The sequence below is a fragment of the Sus scrofa genome, chromosome 3 (genome assembly GCF_000003025.6).
Source record: "Sus scrofa isolate TJ Tabasco breed Duroc chromosome 3, Sscrofa11.1, whole genome shotgun sequence".
Classification (NCBI taxonomy): Eukaryota; Metazoa; Chordata; class Mammalia; order Artiodactyla; family Suidae; genus Sus; species Sus scrofa.
The window spans coordinates 115,275,696-115,298,140 of NC_010445.4; the positions used below are offsets into that span (position 1 = coordinate 115,275,696).

The 22,445-nt window shown below is 40.6% G+C and overlaps 1 long non-coding RNA gene across 2 annotated transcripts in view; it reads left to right on the forward strand.

Moving 5' to 3' along the window:
• LOC102165540 overlaps positions 1-22,445 on the forward strand; it is a 282,871-nt gene that overhangs the window by 97,816 nt on the left and 162,610 nt on the right. The window contains exon 3 of one of the 2 annotated variants that reach the window (XR_002342823.1): positions 21,996-22,053. The exons of the other annotated variant lie outside the window; for it this stretch is intronic. This is a non-coding gene — a long non-coding RNA (uncharacterized LOC102165540). The remainder of the gene's footprint in view (positions 1-21,995; positions 22,054-22,445) is intronic. 2 annotated transcript variants of the gene reach the window in all.

Here is a 22,445-nt window from a genome sequence, read left to right on the forward strand (position 1 = left end):
ACTTGCAAGATTTTCTCCCATTCTGTGGGTTGTCTTTTCACTTTGTTTAGGGTTTCCTTTGCTGTGCAGAAACTTTTCAGTTTGATTAGGTCCCATTTGTTTATTTTTGTTTTTATTGTCAATACTCTAAGAGGTGGATCTGAGAAGATGTTGCTGTCATTTATGTCAGAGAGTGTTTGGCCTATGTTTTCCCCTAAGAATTTTATAGTGTCTAGTCTTATATCTAGCTCTTTAATCCATTTGGAGTTTATTTTTGTGTATGGTGTTAGGGAGTGTTCTAATTTCATTCTTTTCCATGTGGCTGGCCAGTTTTCCCAGCACAACTTATTGAACAAGCTGTCCCTTCTCCATTGTATATTCTTGCCTCCTTTGTCATAGATGAGTTGGCTGTAGGTGCGTGGGTTTAATTCTGGGCTTTCTATCCTGTTTCACTGATCTCTATTTCTGTCTTTGTGACAGTACCATACAGTTTTGATGATTGTTGCTTTATAGTATAGTCTGAAGTCCAGGAGCCTGATTCCTCCAGCTCCATTTTTCTTTTTCAGTATTTCTTTGGATATTCTGTGTCTTTTGTGCTTCCAAACAAACTTTAAAATATTTAGTTCGAGTTCTGTGAAAAATGTCCTTGGTAATTTGATAGGGATTGCATTGAATCTGTAGATTGCCTTAGGTAGTATAGTCATTTTGATAATATTAACTCTTTCAATCCACGAGCATGGTATATCTTTCCATCTCTTTGTGTCATCTTTGATTTCTTTCATCAGTGTCTTATAGTTTTCAGAGTACAGGTCTTTTGTCCCTTTAGTTAGGTTTATTCCTAGGTATTTTATTCTTTTGGATGTGATGGAAAATGGGATTGCTTCCCTAATTTCATTTTCTGCTTTTTCATTGTTAGTGTATAGATATGCTGTCTATTTCTGTGTATTAATTTTGTATCCTGTGACTTTGCCAAATTCATGGATGAGCTCTAACAGTTTTCTGGTAGAGTCTTTAGGGTTCTCTAGGTATGGTATCATGTCATCTGCAAATAGTGATAGTTTTACTTCTTCCTTTCCAATTTGGATTCCTTTTATTTCTTTTACTCTTTGATTGCCATGGCTAGAACTTCCAAAACTATGTTGAAGAGTAGTGGTGAGAGTGAACATCCTTGTCTTGTTCCTGATATCAGCAGGAATTCTTTCAGCTTTTCACCATTGAGAATGATGTTCACTGTGGGTTTGTCATATATGGCCTTTATTATGTTGAGGTAGGTTCCCATTATGCCCACTTTCTGAAGGGTTTTTATCAGAAATGGGTGTTGGATTTTTTTTTTTTTTTTTTTATTTTTTTTTATTTTTTTTTATTAAATTTTATTTTATTTTCCCACTGTACAGCAAGGGGGTCAGGTTATCCTTACATGTATACATTACAATTACAGTTTTCCCCCCCACCATTTCTTCTGTTGCAACATGAGTATCTAGACATAGTTCTCAATGCTATTCAGCGGGATCTCCTTGTAAATCTATTCTACGTTGTGACTGATAAGCCCAAGCTCCCGATCCCTCCCACTCCCTCCCCCTCCCATCAGGCAACCACAAGTCTCTTCTCCAAGTCCATGATTGATTTTCTTTTCTGAGGAGATGTTCATTTGTGCTGGATATTAGATTCCAGTTATAAGTGATGTCATATGGTATTTGTCTTTGTCTTTCTGGCTCATTTCACTCAGTATGAGATTCTCTAGTTCCATCCATGTTGCTGCAAATGGCATGATGTCATCCTTTTTAATGGCTGAGTAGTATTCCATCGTGTATATATACCACATCTTCCGAATCCAATCCTCTGTCGATGGACATTTGGATTGTTTCCATGTCCTGGCTATTGTGAATAGTGCTGCAATGAACATGCGGGTGCATGTGTCTCTTTTAAGTAGAGCTTTGTCCGGATAGATGCCCAAGAGTGGGATTGCAGGGTCATATGGAAGTTCTATGTATAGATTTCTAAGGTATCTCCAAACTGTTCTCCATAGTGGCTGTACCAGTTTACATTCCCACCAACAGTGCAGGAGGGTTCCCTTTTCTCCACAGCCCCTCCAGCACTTGTTATTTGTGGATTTATTAATGATGGCCATTCTGACTGGTGTGAGGTGGTATCTCATGGTAGTTTTGATTTGCATTTCTCTTATAATCAGCGATGTTGAGCATTTTTTCATGTGTTTGTTGGCCATCTGTATATCTTCTTTGGAGAAATGTCTATTCAGGTCTTTTGCCCATTTTTCCATTGATTGATTGGTTTTTTTGCTGTTGAGTTGTATAAGTTGCTTGTATATTCTAGAGATTAAGCCCTTGTCAGTTGCATCATTTGAAACTATTTTCTCCCATTCTGTAAGTTGTCTTTTTGTTTTCTTTTGGGTTTCCTTTGCTGTGCAAAAGCTTTTCAGTTTGATGAGGTCCCATGGGTTTATTTTTGCTCTAGTTTCTATTGCTTTGGGAGACTGACCTGAGAAAATATTCATGATGTTGATGTCAGAGAGTGTTTTGCCTATGTTTTCTTCTAGGAGTTTGATGGTGTCCTGTCGTATATTTAAGTCTTTCAGCCATTTGGAGTTTATTTTTGTGCATGGTGTGAGGGTGTGTTCTAGTTTCATTGCTTTGCATACAGCTGTCCAGGTTTCCCAGCAATGCTTGCTGAATAGACTTTCCTTTTCCCATTTGATGTTCTTGCCTCCCTTGTCAAAGATTAATTGACCATAGGTGTCAGGGTTAATTTCCAGATTCTCTATTCTGTTCCATTGGTCTGTCTGTCTGTTTTGATACCAGTACCACACTGTTTTGATGACTGTGGCTTTGTAGTATTTCTTGAAGTCTGGGAGAGTTATGCCTCCTGCTTGGTTTTTGTTTCTCAGGATTGCTTTGGCGATTCTGGGTCTTTTGTTGTTCCATATAAATGTTTGGATTGTTTGTTCTAGTTCTGTGAAAAATGTCATGGGTAATTTGATAGGGATTGCATTGAATCTGTAGATTGCTTTGGGTAGGATGGCCATTTTCAGGGTGTTGGATTTTGTCAAAGGCTTTTTCCGCGTCTATGGAGAGGATCATATGGTTTTTATTCTTCAGTTTGTTTACGTGGTGGATCCCACTGATGGATTTGGGGATATTGAAGAGCCCTTGCATCCCTGGGATAAATCCCACTTGATCATGATGTATAATCCTTTTAATGTATTGTTGGATGTGGTTTGCTAGTGTTTTGTTGAGGATTTTTGAATCTGTGTTCATCAGTGAAATTGGCCTATAGTTTTCTTTTTTTTGTGGTATATGTGTCTGGTTTTGGTATCAGGGTGATGGTGGCCCATAGAATGAGTTTGGGAGTGTTCCTTCCACTGCAATTTTTTGGAATAGTTTCAGAAAGGTAGGTGTTAGCTCTTCTCTAAATGTTTGATAGAAATTGCCTGTGAAGCCATCTAGTCCTGGACTTTTGTGTGTTGGAAGTTTTTTTAATCACAGTTTCAATTTCCGTTCTTGTGATTGGTCCATTCATCTTGGTTTAGTCTTGGAAGATTGTACTTTTCTAAGAATTTGTCCATTTCTTCTAGGTTTTCTGTTTTATTGGCATATAGTTGCATATATTAGTCTCTTATGATCCTTTGTATTTCTGTGATGTCTGTTGTTACTTCTCCTTTTTCATTTCTAATTTTATTGATTTGAGTCTTCTCTCTTTTTTGCTTGATAAGTCTGGCTAGGGGTTTATCAATTTTGTTGGTCTTTTCCAAGAACCAGCTTTTCTATGGTCTTCTTTGTTTCTATTGATCTTTTCTATGGTTTTCTTTGTTTCTATTTCATTGATTTCTGTTCTGATCTTTATGATTTCTTTCCTTCTACTAACTTTAGGTCTTGTCTGTTCTTCTCTCTTGAGCTGCTTTAGATGTAAAGTTAGCTTGTTTATTTGAGCTTTTTCTTGTTTCCTGAGATGGGCTTGTATTGCTATAAACTTTCCTCTTAGAATAGCTTTTGCTGCATCTCGTAGGTTTTGGAGTGTCGTATCTTTGTTGTCATTTGGGTCTAGGTATTTTTTAATTTCCTCTTTGATTTCTTCAGTGATCCATTGGTTGTTTAGTAGCATGTTGTTGAGTCTCCACGTGTTTGTGTTTTTTGCAGATTTTTTTCTTGTTGTTGATTTCCAGTCATATAGTGTTGTGATTGGAAAAGATGCTTGATATGATTTCAATTTTCTTAAAGTTACTGAAGTTGGGCTTGTAGCCCAGGATGTGATCAATCTTAGAGAATGTTCCATGTGCACCTGAGAAGAATGTGTATTCTGTTGTTTTTGGATGGAATGTCCTATAAATATCTATTAAGTCCATCTGGTTTAATGCATCCTTCAGGGCCTGTGTTTCCTTATTGATTTTTCTGTCTGGTTGATCTGTCCATTGATATAAGTGGGGTGTTAAAGTCCCCCACTATGATTGTGTTATTGTTGATTTGTCCTTTTAAGGTTGTAAGCAGTTGCCTTATATACTGTGGTGAAACTGTGTTGGGTGTATAGATTTTTAAAATTGTTATATCATCTTCTTGGATTGATCCTTTGATCATTATGTAATGACCTTGTTTGTCCCTTAAAATATTCCTCATTTTAAAGTCTACTTTGTCTGATATGAGTATTGTGACTCCAGCTTTCTTTTGATCCCTGCTTGCATGAAATATTTTCTTCCATCCTCTCACTTTCTATTTGTATGTGTCCCTAGAAGTGAAGATAGCTGAAAACTTCCCTAACATGGGAAAGGAACCACTCACTCAAATCCAGGAAGCACAACGAGTACCGTATAAAATAAACCCAACGAGGAATACACCGAGACACATATTAATCAAACTGACCAAAATTAAAGACAAAGAGAAAAATTTGAAAGCAGCTAGGGAAAAGAAACGAATAACATACATGGGAACCCAATAAGGTTATTGGCAGATTTTTCAGCAGAAACTCTGCAGGCCAGAAGGGAGTGGCATGATATACTTCACGTGATAAAAGGAAAAAACCTCCAACCAAGATTACTCTATCCAGCAAGGCACTCATTCAGGTTTGAAGGAGAAATCAAAACCTTCACAGATAAGCAAAAGCTGAGAGAATTCAGCAACACTAAACCAGCTTTACAACAAATACTAAAGGAACTTCTCTAGGCAGAAAAGAAAAGACAGCAATAGGAAACAAAAATTCCACAAATGAAAGATAGTCATCAAACTAGAAGAGGGGAGAACAAGAGAAGAAAGAAGGAAAAAAGACTAACAAAAACCAATCCAAAGCAACTAATAAAATGGCAATAAGAACATACATATCAATAATTACCTTAAATTTTAATGGGCTAAACACCCCAACCAAGACATGAGTTCCTGTTGTGGCGCAGTGGTTAATGAATCTGACTAGGAACCATGAGGTTGCGGGTTCGGTCCCTGCCCTTGCTCAATGGATTAAGGATCTGGTGTTGCCGTGAGCTGTGGTGTAGGTTGCAGACGTGGCTCGGGTCCTGAGTTGCTGTGACTCTGGCGTAGGCCAGTGGCTACAGCTCCGATTCGATCCCTAGCCTGGGAACCTCAATATGCCGTGGGAGTGGCCCTAGAAATGGCAAAAAGACCAATAAATAAATAAATAAATAAATCAAACAATTAAAAAAAAAGACATAGACTGGCTGAATGGATACAAAAACAAGACCCATATATATGCTGTCTTTAAGAGACCCACATTATCACTTTCTTAATATCCTAACACCTAGTAATATCTCATACTCTGTCATATCTTCACAATATAGTTGAGGAAACATTACTGATGCCTGATTTGGGTGGAGGCTTATCTAATAGTGATGGGCATTGGCTATCCTTTCTAATACTGTGAATTTCTGATCTTAGAGTTGTCACAAAGAACCCTATTTTTGTTATATGTGTGTGGATGCATCTGTTTATCAGCATGGTTGGTGTCTTTTTATATCCAAAATTCTCTTAACAAAGACTAAAAAATTGCATGTCTGCCTCAAAAGCCGTATAACTTTGAGTGGGAATGACTGCTGCACTGATATGAACTGTTGTTGCACTATAAAATGCAAATAATGTGTACACCATAACTCAGAGACTAGAAAAATGCATACGCTGTGGACATTGTCCTTAGTGTGAACTTCTACTAAGTAGATTAAGGGCTTTTAAGACATCCTGGCTAGTTGCAATCTTTCTTAGACTGTATGTAATTTTGGTATCTATGCAGAAATCACTTGTCAAATTACCTGGAGAGTTTTTCATCTCTGTAGCTGAATAGTGTAAAGCTCAAGATAAAATGGACCCCTATTGTTATAATGCAGAAGTTCAGTTTTAACTGAGCAATAAAAATAAACATTCACCAATCAACTCATTCTGAAGATTCTCTTGTGCCCAGAAGGTTTGAGATGACCTTGGCTTTTTGATGACCAGTCTTCTGCATTGGGACATCCTCGTCAAACATGTCTGTAAAGTAAAATTTCATATACCCAACCCATATTTCTGGTTTAACCAGAAGCATATTCTGATTTGTAGACCCATAGGTGATGTCCAATTTCTATTTATTGATTGATTGGCTGAGAGGATCAAAATATGGACTTGGTCATCTGTAGTCTTCAAAACGCCCAGTCCCCTTCTTTTACCCCAGGAAGAGATTATAGCAGAGGTTAGCAAAGCATTGCAGCGGGTGACCAGAAAAAATCACAAGTGGTTGCTCTGTGACTGTTTGAGATGTGGCTGCAGGACTGACGCTGCTTCCTTTGTGTATATTTGGGTAAAGAGAAGTTTTTTTTGAGAGCTGTTTGTTAAATAAATTTGGTAAATGAACCAATGAATGCACACATGCCTGCCAGGTCACTGCAAGCAACATTCACATCTGAGCTCTTTACACATCGGAGGGCAGATCTGTGGACTTTGGGGGCAGGACAGCATCCTCTGCTTGACACACACATTCATCACAAAACTGACCCAGATGAGCCTTAGTTAGTCCTCAGGATAGCTAGACCTGAAAACATTTCCTTTCACCTTCCTTCCAAAGTGTGTTCCTCTCAACAGCCCTCCAGCCAAGTGCCCCCTGCCTGGGAAAAGTGCCAGGAGGGAGGAATTGGTGAGCAAGGCTTGAAAGGCATCTGAGGGTAATGAGAAAAACACGTCTCACTGCGCACACAGCTCCTTCTGCCTCGGCTTTGCCTGTGTGAGCTCGTGGGAGCGGCTGAAAAGCACATTCTTTAAAATCCTGGCCCTTAAAAGGAATGCATCTTGGGCTGAAATGTCAGCTTGGTGCTGCCCGGACTGCAGGACAGTTCTTTTATTGCTGACTTTTTGACATGGTAAAACCCAGCCCCTTCCCCTGCACTCTGGGAATGGTTCATAGAACTGATGGAATTTCAAGCCCTCACTGAGTCCAACTGTATTGGATTTTTATCACAATACAAAGATTTTACAAATTGCATTTCTATCCTTCCTCTTTGGCTTCCTCCCCCTCCACCCCATCTCAAAACTAGGTCTTATCTGGAACCGGCTGTTAGATGTCCAAGTAAGCCTTTGCTCTGAACCCTGGGGTCAGCCGGGTCACATCCATTTCTCTCCACCTTTTAAAAAGCCAGTCTGAGCTTGCACCTCGCTCGTCCACAGCAGGTTGGGTCAGATGGTGGGTGGCCCGAGGATGAGCTCATCCGCTTGTCTCACTGCCCAGCTCACAACTCATCTTGCTCAACTGTCGCTTGCTGAGTTAAATCTGAGTTCCTGCAACATCATTCTTCAGCTCTTTTCATCTTGGGGGATTTTAAGCATTGCTTCTTCACATGTATTCCAACTTTGTTTGGAAATTTGGCTTTGCTGACTTCTGACCTTCCACTAGGCCCCCTGATTTTAATTGCCTGATGTTACTTTAGAATTGACCAGATATTACTGCTTCCTTTCCCTGTGTTTGGAAATACAAACTGTGACTCCTACCTGACAAGGGGCTTCTGACTGGCTTTGCTCATCCTTGCCCTGGATTTTCATAGACAGACTATGTGCCTCTCAGCAAGGATCACATTGATCCATCTGGTGAATTTCTCAAAGAAAGGGCTGATCCAACATTTCAGTAGACAGACATTCATTGGATCCCTACTTTATGAAAGACACTTCAAGTGCAGACTGGAAATATCTCTGCCTGTGAAGTGGAGCCTTGATTTAGACAAAAGCTTCATTTGTTCATTCATTTGTTTGGGTGTTCTGTGTCCTAGCACTGCATGGTGAGTAAGTAGATAATAGGATGGACAGGCTACCTTTTAAGGGTTTAGGCTTAAGGTGAGATAAGATGTATGTACTCACAGCAAAGTTATATCCCAGCCAGACTAAGGTCTTACAAACAAAGTCTCCGAGTTTACAGGAAGGGGGAGGACGTGTGGCTGGGATTGGAGCACACATGGTAAACGATGTGTCCTGAGCAACAGGTAAAGCTTCTGCCCCAGTCTCTAGGGAGTGACAACAATTGCAGGAGAGGATGTGCACACAGGACACTGTGAGTCTTTGTCCAGGGAGGGGCATTCCTGAGACTATAAGCTGTGGCTGGCTCCTGCTGTCCAATTAGCCTCAGTCATCTGTTCCTCCCACTGCATGGTGGGCAGATGGCCCCTGGAAATTAACGATGATTCTAGAAAGATTTGCATCTCCTGGAATGACCAGGAAAAACTAGTAATAACCTTGGCTTTGGAGACCATTTTCCATCCTTGTACTTTTCTCCAAACCAGCTTCTAGACATTTCCATTTTCTAGGTTCCTAAGTGACTTTGATTTTTCAATATAGTTACAAGTGTCTTGGGCTTTAAATTTAATGAAATGGCTTTTAAATAAGTGCAGAGACACTGAAGAAAAGGGCATGACAGATTTCACCTTATCTCTCTAGCTGTTGACCCCTGGTCCTTGCTTGCCTGACCATTAAAACACTACTCGGGGGGACAGAAAGCGCAGTCTGTGGGAAGAGGGGAAGGGAGTTAGGAATCTGCATTTTGAGTGTTGAATTTCTTTAGCTTTTCAGTAGGAGTAGCTCTATGTTCCTGTCACAGAAATGGACTGTCATATTTTCCATTCTTCCCGTGAATGGTCTCTTGGAGCAGGTGGGAAATTGCCAGGCTTAAGGGATGATGGTGCTCTGCCCTTGTCCATTTCTTTGAAGGTCCCCAGGCCTTCTGTTTTCATCATGCCGCTCTCCTATATGTGTGGCACACATATAGATACATATCAGACACATGTGGATCCTCCAGAAGTATATAGGGTGAGGCATGTGATGGCCATTTTGCAACCCAGGTCTGTAAAGCCAGGGTAGTGCTGTGACAAAGCCCTGGCTGGGGTATTGAAAGACTTCAGTTCTGGCCCTTGCTTTTATCCAGCTGTAACTCTGGGCGAGTTATTTTCCCTTTGGCCTCTTGTATTTTCCTGCTGTACTATTAGGTGTTTGACTGTACAATCTTTAATGGCTTTCTATGATCCTAAGGCATGGATTAGCTGTGGACATAGGCCAGACCTCAGGTCCCTCTGGACCTAGGGTGGGAGTGGAAGTGGAAGTGTCAGTATGGTAAGTTGTCTCTTGTAGGAGCCGTTGGAGCCAAAGTGGACAATTGAGTCTAAATGTGTTGTCCTTCAGTTAGCTCCAAGGAGACCATGGGAGTCAAGGTGCTGGGGTGTGGGAGAGGGACATCAGAGAAGCAGGGCTACTCAAATGCACACACCTGCAAGGGCATTTCATCATTTCTAGGCTCAGTTTGCACAGGTGGACTGATTTATTTAAGGGGGCCAGGATGGAATGAGTTCTGATTTTTCATATACCTTGCTGGAAGCGAGAAAGTCCGATGTTCTCCTTTTAATGGGCCGCATGTTTTCCTTCCTCAGTGACATGCCAAGTGCTCCAGAATAAATCATTTTAAACACACCTAAGCCAGATCCAGAGATTTTTAAGTAGAGTTAGGAATGTGATATTTCTCCATAGGATGTCCTCAAAGACCAGAGTTGCTCAAGGTTGGAGACAGTTGAGCTTATGTTATAACCTGTGAATCCCAGAAGAGCTGAACTCACTAAGAATCCTGAAGAGATGCAAATAAGTACTGTTGTCTCAAATTCAAGAGTCAAAAAGCATCACCTAAACCAACAGCTCAGTCATAATCACTGAAGAGGCTCTGGGCAAATTTGTGAGTTCTTGAGGAAAACATGTCAGTTAGCCCTTTGCCTCTGGTCCCATGATCCATGTAACTCTTCTTGGTAATTAATTTGGAGTTTGTGAGGGTTGGAAAATGTCTCAGTGTAGCTTTTCTGTCCTAATAATGAGTTTTTTGTCCATCAATTAGTTACCCACTATCCATCCATCCATCCATCCATCCATCCATCCATCCCACCCATCCAAAGAGCAAACTTTCCATTCTCTGGGCCACAGCTAATCTATGTGGTGGGATAAGGTGGTAAAATGGACATTTATTGGTTACCACCTCAGGACTTAGTCCCACATTTCTTCTGCCAAGAGGAAATTTTCTATGGATGTAGTTTAGAAGGGGTTGCCTCTATCTCCAGCTATAGGTGTGGCACTGATTAACTGATCAGTGAACCTCATTGTCACCACACCATCCTCCCAACAACTAGTCACAGTGATTAATTTGCTGAGTGTCCCATGACCCAATTCAGGTCATCAAGTGTCATCAGGAATCAACCCAAAGACTTTTGTTTGAGACACCAGGTAGGTGGGCCTCTCTCTTCCTCTGGATTAGAACCTGAAAGTATGTTCAGGGACTGTGGGGAGCCTTCTGGTAATGATTAGGGAGAGCCTGCCGAGGATGGAGCCAAGGCCAAAAAACTTTAGCCCAGAATTTGAGAGTCCTGGTCATATCCCTTGAGCCTCTGAATCAAGCTTTGCCTGAAGCCACACCTAATTCAGTTACAGAAGCCAAATAAGTCCCTTTTAATGTTTAAGCCAGTTTTAGATGAGTTCTGTTACTCACAACTAAAAGCATCCCAACAGATGCAGAGGCAGCATTCACGTAGAAGTTAAGAGCTTGGATCCTGGGATAAAAAAAGAACTTGGACCAGGCTGCTTGGATTTGAATCTCAGTCACCACCCTCTAGCCTCAGTGGCCTCTTTGTGTCTCATTTTCTTCACTAGTAAAATGGAGATAATAATCCTGCTTCATAGGATTGTTGTAAGGATCAAGTAAAAGCGCTTAAAAAATGGTGCTTGGCTGCAGCAGCTTGGGTCACTGCTGTGGTGTGGGTTCTATCTCTGGCCTGGTGACTTTTGCATGCTGTAGAGTGTATGACTATACATGCATGGGTGTGTATGTATGTCTGTATATATGTGCATATGCAGAGATCATTGCTGGAAAAATACTGGAGCTCCCCTGGCGATGCAGCAGGTTAAGGATCTGGTGTTGTCACTGCTTTAGTGGGAGTTCAGTCCCTAGCCAGGGAACTTCCTCATGCTGTGGGTACTGCAGAAAATAAAATATATACATATATGAAAGAAACTTCCATCAGCTTATTGCCTTTCGGGGGAACTGAAAGCCTATGTAAAGTCTTCATACAGTAAGAATGTTTTTAAAACTATTAAATAGTTCACACATATGAAAATGTTTAGAGAAGAACAGCAACAACAGAAAACCCCCAAATTAAAAAAAAATGGTGCTTGGCATATATAAATGCCACATCATATCCGGAAAACACAACAGAGTAAATATAGTAGTGAAAAATACTGGTGTCCCTTCTAGAGAAGCTTCCTTAGTTTCTCTTTTTGCTGCAACCTCCATGGAGAGATGGCACCAAATAATGGTAACACCAGTTATCACAGGACTTCTGAGAAGAGGTCTCAGAATTTGTTGACAAGACTGTTTGAGCAAAATGCAAAGCTTCTCTATCATTTATAACCATCAGTTAGCTTTATCAGTTTCATTAAGAGTGAAGCTATCAAGCTCACTTATAACAATGGCGCAGTGAATTTGTCTCACCACTTTACGTGTCTACTGCTTTTCTCTCTCTAATGTCGGCCCATTGTATCTGTGTGATGAAGACTTAATAAATGTGTGCCATGGTCATGCCATGGTAGGTTGTCTATAAAGACAATGCAAAAGATGTCACATCTGTCACTATGACATGGAGTCCCTGACATAATAATTGGTATACTTGTGTGTCACTGTGATAGATAGTACCTGTCTGTCACTATGATATGAAGTACCTGTCTGTCAAGATGTCATCATGGAATGTTTCCATCATAATGACATTGAATGTCAGCTATGGTGACCTGGTTTACCTTTCTTACACATAGGCTTATCTGAGTTTCTCCCCGCTCTTACTCCCTATAGCCAGTGATAACCGAGTCCTACAGCATCATTTACTAAATATTCCCTAACCTGTCCCCTCCTTTCCATCCCTGCTGCTCCTATTAGAACTATGGCTCTGGCCTCTCTGACTCCAGAGCTGCTCCTAGTGAATCCATTCTCAACTCTACATTAGACTGATCACTTTAACATAGATTGATAATGTCAGCCCTTTCCTAAAATTTAAATTGGCAATGGCACTTTATGTGTCCAAATGCAATAAATTCTCATATATCTCATTCTAAATTCTCCAGGATTTGATTCCAACCAGTTTTTTCCCTAGCTTTATTGAGATATAATTGACGTATTACATTGCGTAAGTTTAAGGTATACAATGTGATGGTTTGATATATGCATATTTTGCAAAATTATTACCACAGAAAGTTTGTTAATGCATCCATCATTTTACATAGTAATTGTTTTTTTGTTTGTATTTTTTTTCTTATTTATATTTTTGTGCTGAGAAAATTGCTACTCTCTTCAGGACTTTCAAGTATACAAACAATATTGTTATCTATAGTTATTATGCTGTAAATTATATTCCCAGAACTTATTCATCTTATAATTGGAAATTCTTACCCTTTGACCATTATTTTCCCATTTCCTCACCTCCCAGCCTCTGGCAACCATCAATCTACTTTCTATTTTTATGAGTTTTGTTTTTTAAGATTCTATATGTTAAGTGAGATCATCCAATATTTGTCTTTCTTGGTCTGACTTATTTCAGTTAGTTTGGTGCTTGAGGTCCATCCATATTGTTGCAAATTGTGCAATTTCCTACTTTTTAATGATTGAATAATATTACACACACACACACACACACACACACACACACACACAACACAACCTTTTCTTTATTCAGTCGTGCCTCAGTGGACACTTACCTTGGCTATTGTGAATAATGCTACAATGAACATGGTTGCAGGTATTTATTTGAAATAGTTCCTTCATTTCCTTTATGTACTCAGAAGTGGAATTGCTGGATCATATGGTCGATCTATTTACATTTTTTTGAGCAATCTCCATACTGTTTTCTGTAGCAGTTTATAGTTCCAGCAACAATACACAAATGTTTCCTCTTCTCTAGATCCTTGCCAGTGCTTGCTATCTCTTGTCTTTTTGAGAATACTTATAGTAACAGATGTGAGGTGATTGATATCTCATTGCAATTTTGCTTTGCATTTCCCAGATGATTTTTAACTTTTTTTAATTGTTATTTCCCCAGTACATTTTTTCCCCTACCGTACAGCATGGTAACCCATGTATACATTCTTTTTTCTCCCATTATCCTTTTCATGTACCTTTTGACCATTTGTATGTCTTCTTTGGAAAAATGTTTATTCAGATTTTTTGCCCAGTTTTTAATTGGATTACTTTTTTTCCCTATTGAGTTGTATGAGTTTTGGATATCAAAGTCTTATCCAATATATGGTGTGCGAATATTTTCTCACATTTCATAAGCTGTCTTTTCATTTTTTCTGATTATTTCTTTTGCTGTGCGAAAGATTTCTAGTGTGATGTGGTCCCACTTGTTTATTTTTGCTTTTGTTGTTTGTGCTTTAGTATCATATCCAAAAAATCATTGCCAAGACCAGTGCTAAGGAGCTTTCCACCTACGTTTTCTTCCAGGAGTTTTATAGTTTTGAGCCATATTTTTTAAGTTTTAATCCCTTTTGAATTAATTTTTTGAGTGATGTAAGATAGTGGTCCAATTTTCTTCTTTTGCATGTGAAAATCCAGTTTTCCCAGTGCCAATTATTGAAGAGAACATCCTTTTTCTATTGAGTATTCTTGGTTCCCTCATCAAGTGTTAGTTGTCTGTAGATGCATGAGTTTAATTCTGGGCTCTCTATTTTGTTCCATTGTTCTGAATGTCTTTTTTTATGCCAGTAATGTAATGTTTTGATTAGTATGGCTTTGTAGTATACATAGTTTGAAATCAGGAAGTGTGATGCCTCCAGCTTTGTTCTTTACCTGGACTGCTTAAGCTATTTAGGGTCTTTTGGGCTCCATATGAATTTTGGGATTTTTTTTTTTCTATTTGTTTGAAAAATGCCATTGGAATTTTGATGGGGATTGCATTGAATCAATACATGATTTTGAGTAGTATCTCTTTGGGCCATTTTAACAATATTAATTCTTAGAATCCATGAATATCTTTTCATTTATATTTCATCAATATTTTATGGTTTTCAATGTACAAATCTTTTATCTACCTGGATAAACTTATTCCTAAGTATTTTATTGTTATTGACGGTACTATAAATGGTATTATTTTATTTCTTTTACAGATAGTTTGTTGTTAATATATAGAAACACAGCTGATTTTTGTACGTTGATTTTGTATTCTGCAGCTTTACTGAATTTATTAGTTCTAACAGTTTTTGGCAGAGTCTTTTGGATTTTCTACATGCAAGATCATGTTATCTGCAGAGACAACTTTAATCCTAATTTCCTATTTGGATGCTATTTATTTATTTATCTTTTTCTTATCTGATTGCTCTGGTTAGGACTTCTAAAACTATTTTGAATAGTAGTGGTAAGAGTGGGCACCCTTGTCTTCTTCTTGATTTAAGAGAAAAGGCTTTCAAACTTTCACTGTTGGGTATGGTGTTAGTGCTGGACTTGTCATAGATGCCTTTATTATGTTGAAGTATGTTCCTTTTATACTCAGTTTGTTGGGAATTTTTATCATGAAAGGATAATGAATTTGTACAGTGCTTTTTGCATCTGGTGAGATGATCATGGTTTTTGTCTTTTATTCTATTAATGTGGTATATCACATTTATCAATTTGTATATTTGGAGCATTCTTGCATCCCAGGAATAAATCCTGCTTGATCATGGAGTATGACCCTTTTAATGTGCTTTGAATTTAGATTGCTAGCATTTTTGTTGAGAATTTTTGCATCTGTATGCATCAGGGATTTACCTTATAGTTTTCCTCTAACGTCCTTATCTGACTTGGTTATCAGGGTAATGATGGCCTTGTAAAATGAGTTTTTGGAGTGTTCTCTCCTCTTCAATTTTTCGAAAGAATTTGAGAAAGATTGGCATTATTTTTCTTTTAATGTCGCTACTCTTCTCTACCACCTGCTTCTGGCACAGACCTGGTGTATAATGGGGTTAGGGGTGGTAAATAAATGGTTTTCCATGTAAGCTTGTAGTTTGCTTAATGAATTAGAGAAAACTAGTTGGATGTACCATTTATTTCCCACCTTCATATCAAAATTAGAGTCATAATCCAATAATTTATGGATATATTAGCTGCTTGGAAATGGGTACATATATACTTCGATATGTATGTACTAATGGCAGCAAGAACCATTAGTGAATTCATTATTTTTGAATCCAAGTTGCACTTCTGCTAAGGTGAATTATTGATTTGTTTTATTCTGTGATTAAAGCCATTAGCCACTATTAGCAAATGATGATGTTTATGTATGTTTGAATATCAGCTGGGTTGCAATTCAGAGCAGGGGCCCAAGCTAAATTAGTATTCTCTGGGACTGACATCTAGAATGGTGATACATAGACTTACCGAAGGTAACCAATAAATTTTTTTCCCTTGTGATCGAAGGATAAACAGTGCCTGATTGTCTTCGCTAATTGTTCTTCCTGAGTGCAGACACTGACTGGAATTTAGTTTTAGTAGAATTTGACCCCTGTCCTTTCTGATTTTGAATAATCGAAGATTTCTAAGCAGGACGTTGAGAAAGGCTAAAAAGTGCCCTGGCTCTATTGCCTGAAGACTCTGCTTTTTAACTTTCCTTTGTCCAGGAAGTACAATGGGTTCATTTGCTCCTGGAAATAGTTGGGAATGGAAACTGCACATCAGCTTACTCACCTGGGCACAGCTTCTGCAGTGAGTGGAAGACACTGGCTAGCGTGCTCTCCAAGTGGGTCACATTGCTCTAACTGGAGGAGGATTGACCTGCATATACTGGCACCAATGGAATCAAGTGGCCAAAATTCTTATACATTCAGCTGCAAGAGAGAGTGGGAAACATAGGCTGGTAGCTCTGTCTGGAAGAAGAGAACTAGTTTGGAAAATAACTAGCCAGTGTCTGCTGTCATCTCCTTTGCTTCTTTATAGCAGGTGAGAGTAGCCCATGCTAAGAGGGTTCTCACTCCTGGGCCATTTTCTCTGTGCATCATCTCTTTCTACGGTGTCGCAAGGAAGCTGATCTTCAAGCTCATCCTTTCCTGAATTGTCTTCAGCTTTCTCTAGCCAAAGGTAGAGAACTAGCTTGAGGGCAGAGATGGCCACAAACCTGAATCCCTGGAGATCCCAATGTGGTGTGGGGCACATGGTAAACATCTGTTGAGTGATGACTAACTGGCTGAATGATTTTAGGTGAACCTGAGGTTCTCGTCATCCGACTTTGACATATATTCATTTTAGAAGACTCGTCTCTTTACCCTTTGCACAAGCCTTCCTGATTGTTATCTACAGTTCGTCTTTCCCAGGGAGATGGTTCAATTAAGACAACGCAAAATGAGTCCATGATTCAAAGGTACAGCTGACTGCACTCTGATTAACTTCCTATTCATCAGTCACAGAGACATATGATGGGAATTACCAGGGCACACAGAAGAGAGGGCAGGCGGGCTAGTGTGGAAGGGAGATAGGAGAGGTGGGAAGAAGGGTTTGGGGTACAAATAAGATGAGAAAAGTGCCACAGGGATCCCCAAGAGGAAGAGAATCCTGAAAGATAGCATAAGAGAACACATCGTCTTCTAGGAAATGTAATTTGATGTCTTGGCATGAGAACATCTGAATCTAAAGTTAAATTGAAATTTCTTATAATGTGAAAAGGAAAATAAATGTTAGATGGCAGAAAAGACTTATGACTCAGAAGCTCAACGGAAAGAATTTTTGAGGCCTTGCATTCCAACCTTTCCCCAGCTGCATGATCCCAGTACTTGCTTGAACATATGAGTGATGGTGCTTCTTATCCAGAGAGGCAGCTGCTCCCCGTTAGGGGTTAGAACGATAGTAAAGACCTCACATCCCCTCGTGGTTTTATTACCAGAGACATGCTGAAAAGATAATCCCATTCCTAAGCCCAGAATCCTTACCCGATTCCAGATCCATGTATTCCAATATCTATTGAACATCTCACCTGGATAAACAACAAGGTCCTACTATGTAGCACAGAGAACTATATTCAATGTCCTATGATAAACATTAATGGAAAAGAACATTAAAAAGAGTGTGTATATATATATATGTGTGTGTGTGTGTGTGTGTGTGTGTGTGTAGCTGTATATATATAACCTAATCACCTTGCTGTACAGCAGAAATTAACACAACATTGTCAATCAACTATACTTCAATTAAAAAAAACAACAACAAAAAACTCACCTGAATGGCTAATGAGCAGCAGCAGCAGGACATGGAAAAAACTGAGCTCTTCCTCCCCTGCCTTCCTGTTTTGCTCCAGCCCCTCTGCTTCTCAGCTCAGAGGACCGTTATCTACACTACCCACACAGTCTCCAGACATCCTCCGTGGGCATCCTCTGTGCCCCGACTCCTCTCTCTCACCTATTGCATTCAATTGCCCACCAGATCTTACCGTGTCACCCTCTTAATTTCTCTCCAATCCCACTACCATTTTCCTAATTCAGGCCACTGCAGTGTTGGACTTGGATTATGGTCCCAGTTTCCTAACTGGGCTCCTTGCCTCCAGACTTGCCCCCACTCCAACCTAATTTCTGCATGTGTGACAAAGTGACCTTTCCATAGTGAAGTTTGCTTAAATCCTTGGCTTCCTGTTGTCTTCAGCACAAAGACTGACCTGAATCTTTGTGTCTGACTGCTGCTCATCTCTCACTTCTCCTCTCCACAGTCTTGCTTTTCACTCTCTGTTCCAGCCCTGTGGAAGCTCCATCCTCAGAGACAGCCCGCCCTTACCCCCACACCTCTACAGTTTCCTCTGCCTGAAGCCCTTCGTCCCTGCCATTTATCCATAGACATCGACTCCTCTCTTGTGAGGCAGGGTAGACATGGCTTGCTGACCTCCCAACATGAGGCCCATCTTCTTGGCTTTCATGACACTGTTTTCTCCTGTATGGACTTAGCATATTGCCCTGCATCGGTCTGTTTCCTTTTTTAGTTTTCACTACCAGCCTACTCCAGGCTACCGTGACTTCTCTCACCTGGACTGTTTCCACTCCTGGCATCAAACACCCAACCCAGAGCTGGACTCCTTGCTCCTAGACTTAGCCTGCTCCAGTTTAACCTCCAGAGCATTATTTCTGAAGTACAAATATAAGTCAGACCATGTCTCTGCTTAAAATTCTTTAGGGTGTTTCCCTTGCCTTTAGGATGAATTAAAAATGAATTCTTAACAACTTTTCCATGATCCTTTACCCATTACCTCTGCAGTCTCATTTTCCCTCACTACATTGTCATTGGAGGAACTCTGAGCTACAGCAGTTATAGTTCCCCAGATAAACCCATATTCTCTTGCTTTACCTCCAGACCTTTGCATTTGCTGTTTCTTCTGCTGCAAGTTTCCTTTCCTGACAATTCCCCATTCCTCCAGCAGCTAATAACATTTTACACTCCACTTAGACCTCACTTCCTCTGTCAAACCTCCCTCTGAGTCCCAAGAGTATCCCGCAGTTTCCTCCCTGTTCACAGTGGGTGGGTGGGGATTGCATCTGTTTCATCTTTGTGTCACTGAGTCTAACACAGTGGCTGGTGCCAGAGCTGGGTTCATTGGCATGTGACCCCTGTAGCTGCAAAAGGCCAAAGCTGTATGCTCAGAAGAGCCTTGCACTTGCAGCTTAATACTCTGTGGCTGTCGACGTGACAGTCTTAATAAAATTATCTTTGAGCTTGAGTTTCATATGTGAAGTCCAATAAACAATGGAAGTGCGCTGGGTGGGGCAGGTGGTCCCCCACTCGCACCATATCCCCAGGACAAGTTCTCAGCTGCTCGCTCCTCTGCCTTGACCTGGCAACTTCAGCTACCCTCTGCTCCCAGAAGGGATCTGGGCAAGCGTGTGGCACTGAGGTACAGGGCAGGACCTGGGATGGACTGAGCCAGGCCCATTGCAGTAAGATGCAGGTCTCCTTCCATACAAAGCTTTAGCTTGAGGCCTTCTGCTAGTCTGGCTGTACGCCTTTGAAAAGATGCTGCAGTCTGGAGAGACGGAGAGAGTGAGGAAGAAGGGAACAGCTTTTCCTGCTTTTGGAACAAGTAGCCCTATATTTCTTGTATTTTCCTGTTGAAACAAGCCCTGCCCACTGTACTTTGCTGAAGACAAACTGTATGCCTGGCATATGGCAGGTGGTCAGGGATGATAGACCTTGGGCTTTGTGTGTGTCTTTTTAGGGCCATACTCGCTGCATATGGAGGTTTCCAGGCTAGGGGTCGAATCGGAGCTGTAGCTGCTGGCCTGTGCCATAGGCACAGCAACACCAGATCTGAGCTGCGTCTGCGACCTACACCACAGCTCATCCAGATCCTAACCTACTGAGTGAGGCCAGGATCAAACCTGCGTCCTTATGGATGCTAGTCAGATTTGTTTCTGCTGAGCCGCGACGGGAGCTCCCAGACCTCAGTCTTTTTGAATATCTTTCTAATCCACCCACATCCTTTTCCTTCAGCTTCCATGACCTTAATCTAGGACCATACTGCTCCCTTGGAAAATTTCAACAGGCCCTTTTTAGTCCTTGTATCCAGGTGCCTAGTATTTGCAAGGAGCAGGACTGAAATAGGTATACGATGAATAAATGAAGGAATTAAATAAATACAAAAATAGTCTTTAAAGTAGCATGCTGTCAGTTTTGCAGCTTAGAGTGCTTTGTTAAAGTGCCTCGCAGGGACACAATTGATAAATATCCCTGGGAAATATTTAATCAGTTCTGCACTCTGGCCTCTGCCAGGAGCTGATCAGAGCCCTGGGCTGATCTATCTGTGTGGACAGATACTGCTTTGCCCTTCACCTTTGGAGAGACTTCAAACATTGAAAGCAGTTTTTGAGGCATTTGAATGACCAAGGGGCAATGTTTACTGCCAGAAACAAAACCTTAAAAAAAAAGGGTACAAATGAACTTATTTGCAGAAAAGGAACAGACTCACAGACTTTGGGGACAGGTGGGGAGGGGAAGGGGGAGGGATGGATTGGGGGTTTGGGATTGGCATGATGAGGTATATGGAATGATGGGTCAGTGGGGACTGCTGTATAGCACAGAGAACTTTATCTAATATTCTGTGATAATCTATGTGGTAAAAGAATCTGAAAGAGAATGTATGTATGTATATGTATAAGTGAATCACTTATGGTTGTACAGCAGAAATTATTACAACATTGTAAATCAAGTATACTTCAATAAAACTTTAACAAATGAAAATTTAAAGATTGCATTAAAAAAGCCCTTTTATGTTGTCAGTGAATATTGCAGGCCATATCTAGATAATAATAGCTCTGCTGAAAGAGAAAGCCATGTGGCCCATAGCTTATACAGGAAGGGGTGGGGGTATTAGAGGGTTTGGTGCTAGGTTTGGTTTTATTCCCCTGCCTCAGTTTACCAAATGGGCATTTTGCCTATGGGACTCTAGGCTGTTTGCTGTGTATGAGAAAATTGCTCCTGAAGAGTTGGGCAAGATTGCCATGTTCTGGCTGTCTTAGTTTCTGCCACTCTGGCTTCACTAATCCTTTAGTGCAGACTCAAAGGTTCATTGGGCTGAATCTGCTTTGTTTTCAAAGACACATCACCCAATCTTAGGTTTCCATCTACACAGGCACAAGATTTATGCCCTCCCATCCCAGCGTTGGTCATCTCCTCTAATGCTTCAGTGGCTCTTACCATGGGCAACCATCAGGATATTCATAGCTGTGGTGCACATAACCATACACACTGCTGCTGGCACATTCTGCTGATAAAATGCCCAGAAGTACATTTGGTGGCCTTTATAATGACATTGGACTGTTTTATGGGAACAGGTATATTTTTCAGTGGTTCATGCAGATCAGAACAAGGCAAGATATATCTGTTAAGGTTGTTCTGACAGGTGTCAGAATACAAAGGCAAGTATTGTCAGTGTGTGGGTCTTTCAGCAATGTGTGGTTTCATTGGCACTGGTGATTGTGGTGAGCTGAGTGAAATCTGCTTCTTGTTGACTGCAGCAGCCATAAACTGATAGGGAATAAAGGTGTCTGCTTTTCTCCATCCACTTCCTTTGCTAACAAGAGGGAGAACTCCAATATTGTAGACAATTTGGGAGTTCCTTCTGAGGTCTTTATAGGGATCCACTGCTGTATTCACATTAAGGTCTTGCTTTCTGAGGGCTGCTTCCAGCTATGACTAAGCAAAGCACAGGTGCTGAGGCAGGCCCATTTCAACGTGATGCAAGTCTGCTCCAACAGATGAATTCAGCTTGAGTAGTTCCAATGGACTTGCAGAATCTTTCTTAAAAGTATCCTGCAGGCCAAGATGCTTCCTCCTTCCTTTCCTTTCTCCTTTCAGAAAAGTCAGTTCTGTACCATAATCTGATGATGCACCCTTCATCCCCCTGCTTCCTTCTCCAGCCAATCTCTTGCATATCTACTCCTGTTTTGATGTCCCCTTCTTGGGGGGCTTAAATGAATGCAGTTCCTTTCCCTCACTTTCCATCCTCAGGGATAAGTAAACTTGCAATCTTTGTGTTTCAGGGTAATGGGAGGTGGACGGAGTTGTTGGTATGAGGGATCAAGCTGTTCTATTCAGGAGGTAAGGAGATATAATTGGTGAAGGGAGACTGGAAAGGGGTCTGGAGTTTGGGCATCTTTGAAAACTTGGGAAACTGACACTGCCCTGCATGTACCCTCCCAGAGAATTGAAGGTACAGAAGCACTGATGGCAGTGGTGGAGGTTTCATGCCCAGCCTGCGTTCAGTTAGTAAAGAGTCACTCTGAGCCCACAGAGGTTGTGCTGACTGAGAATAGTAAACACCTGATTCATAGTCAACAGCCAAATCATTCTCTATCTTCCAATAAAAATAAAAATATACCAAATCAACATTTGTGGAATGCATCTAAAATAGTACCCAGAAATTTGTAGCACTATATTAGAAAGATGAAAGTCTCAGATTTGATGGGAATTGTCAAATTACAGTAGAAGGG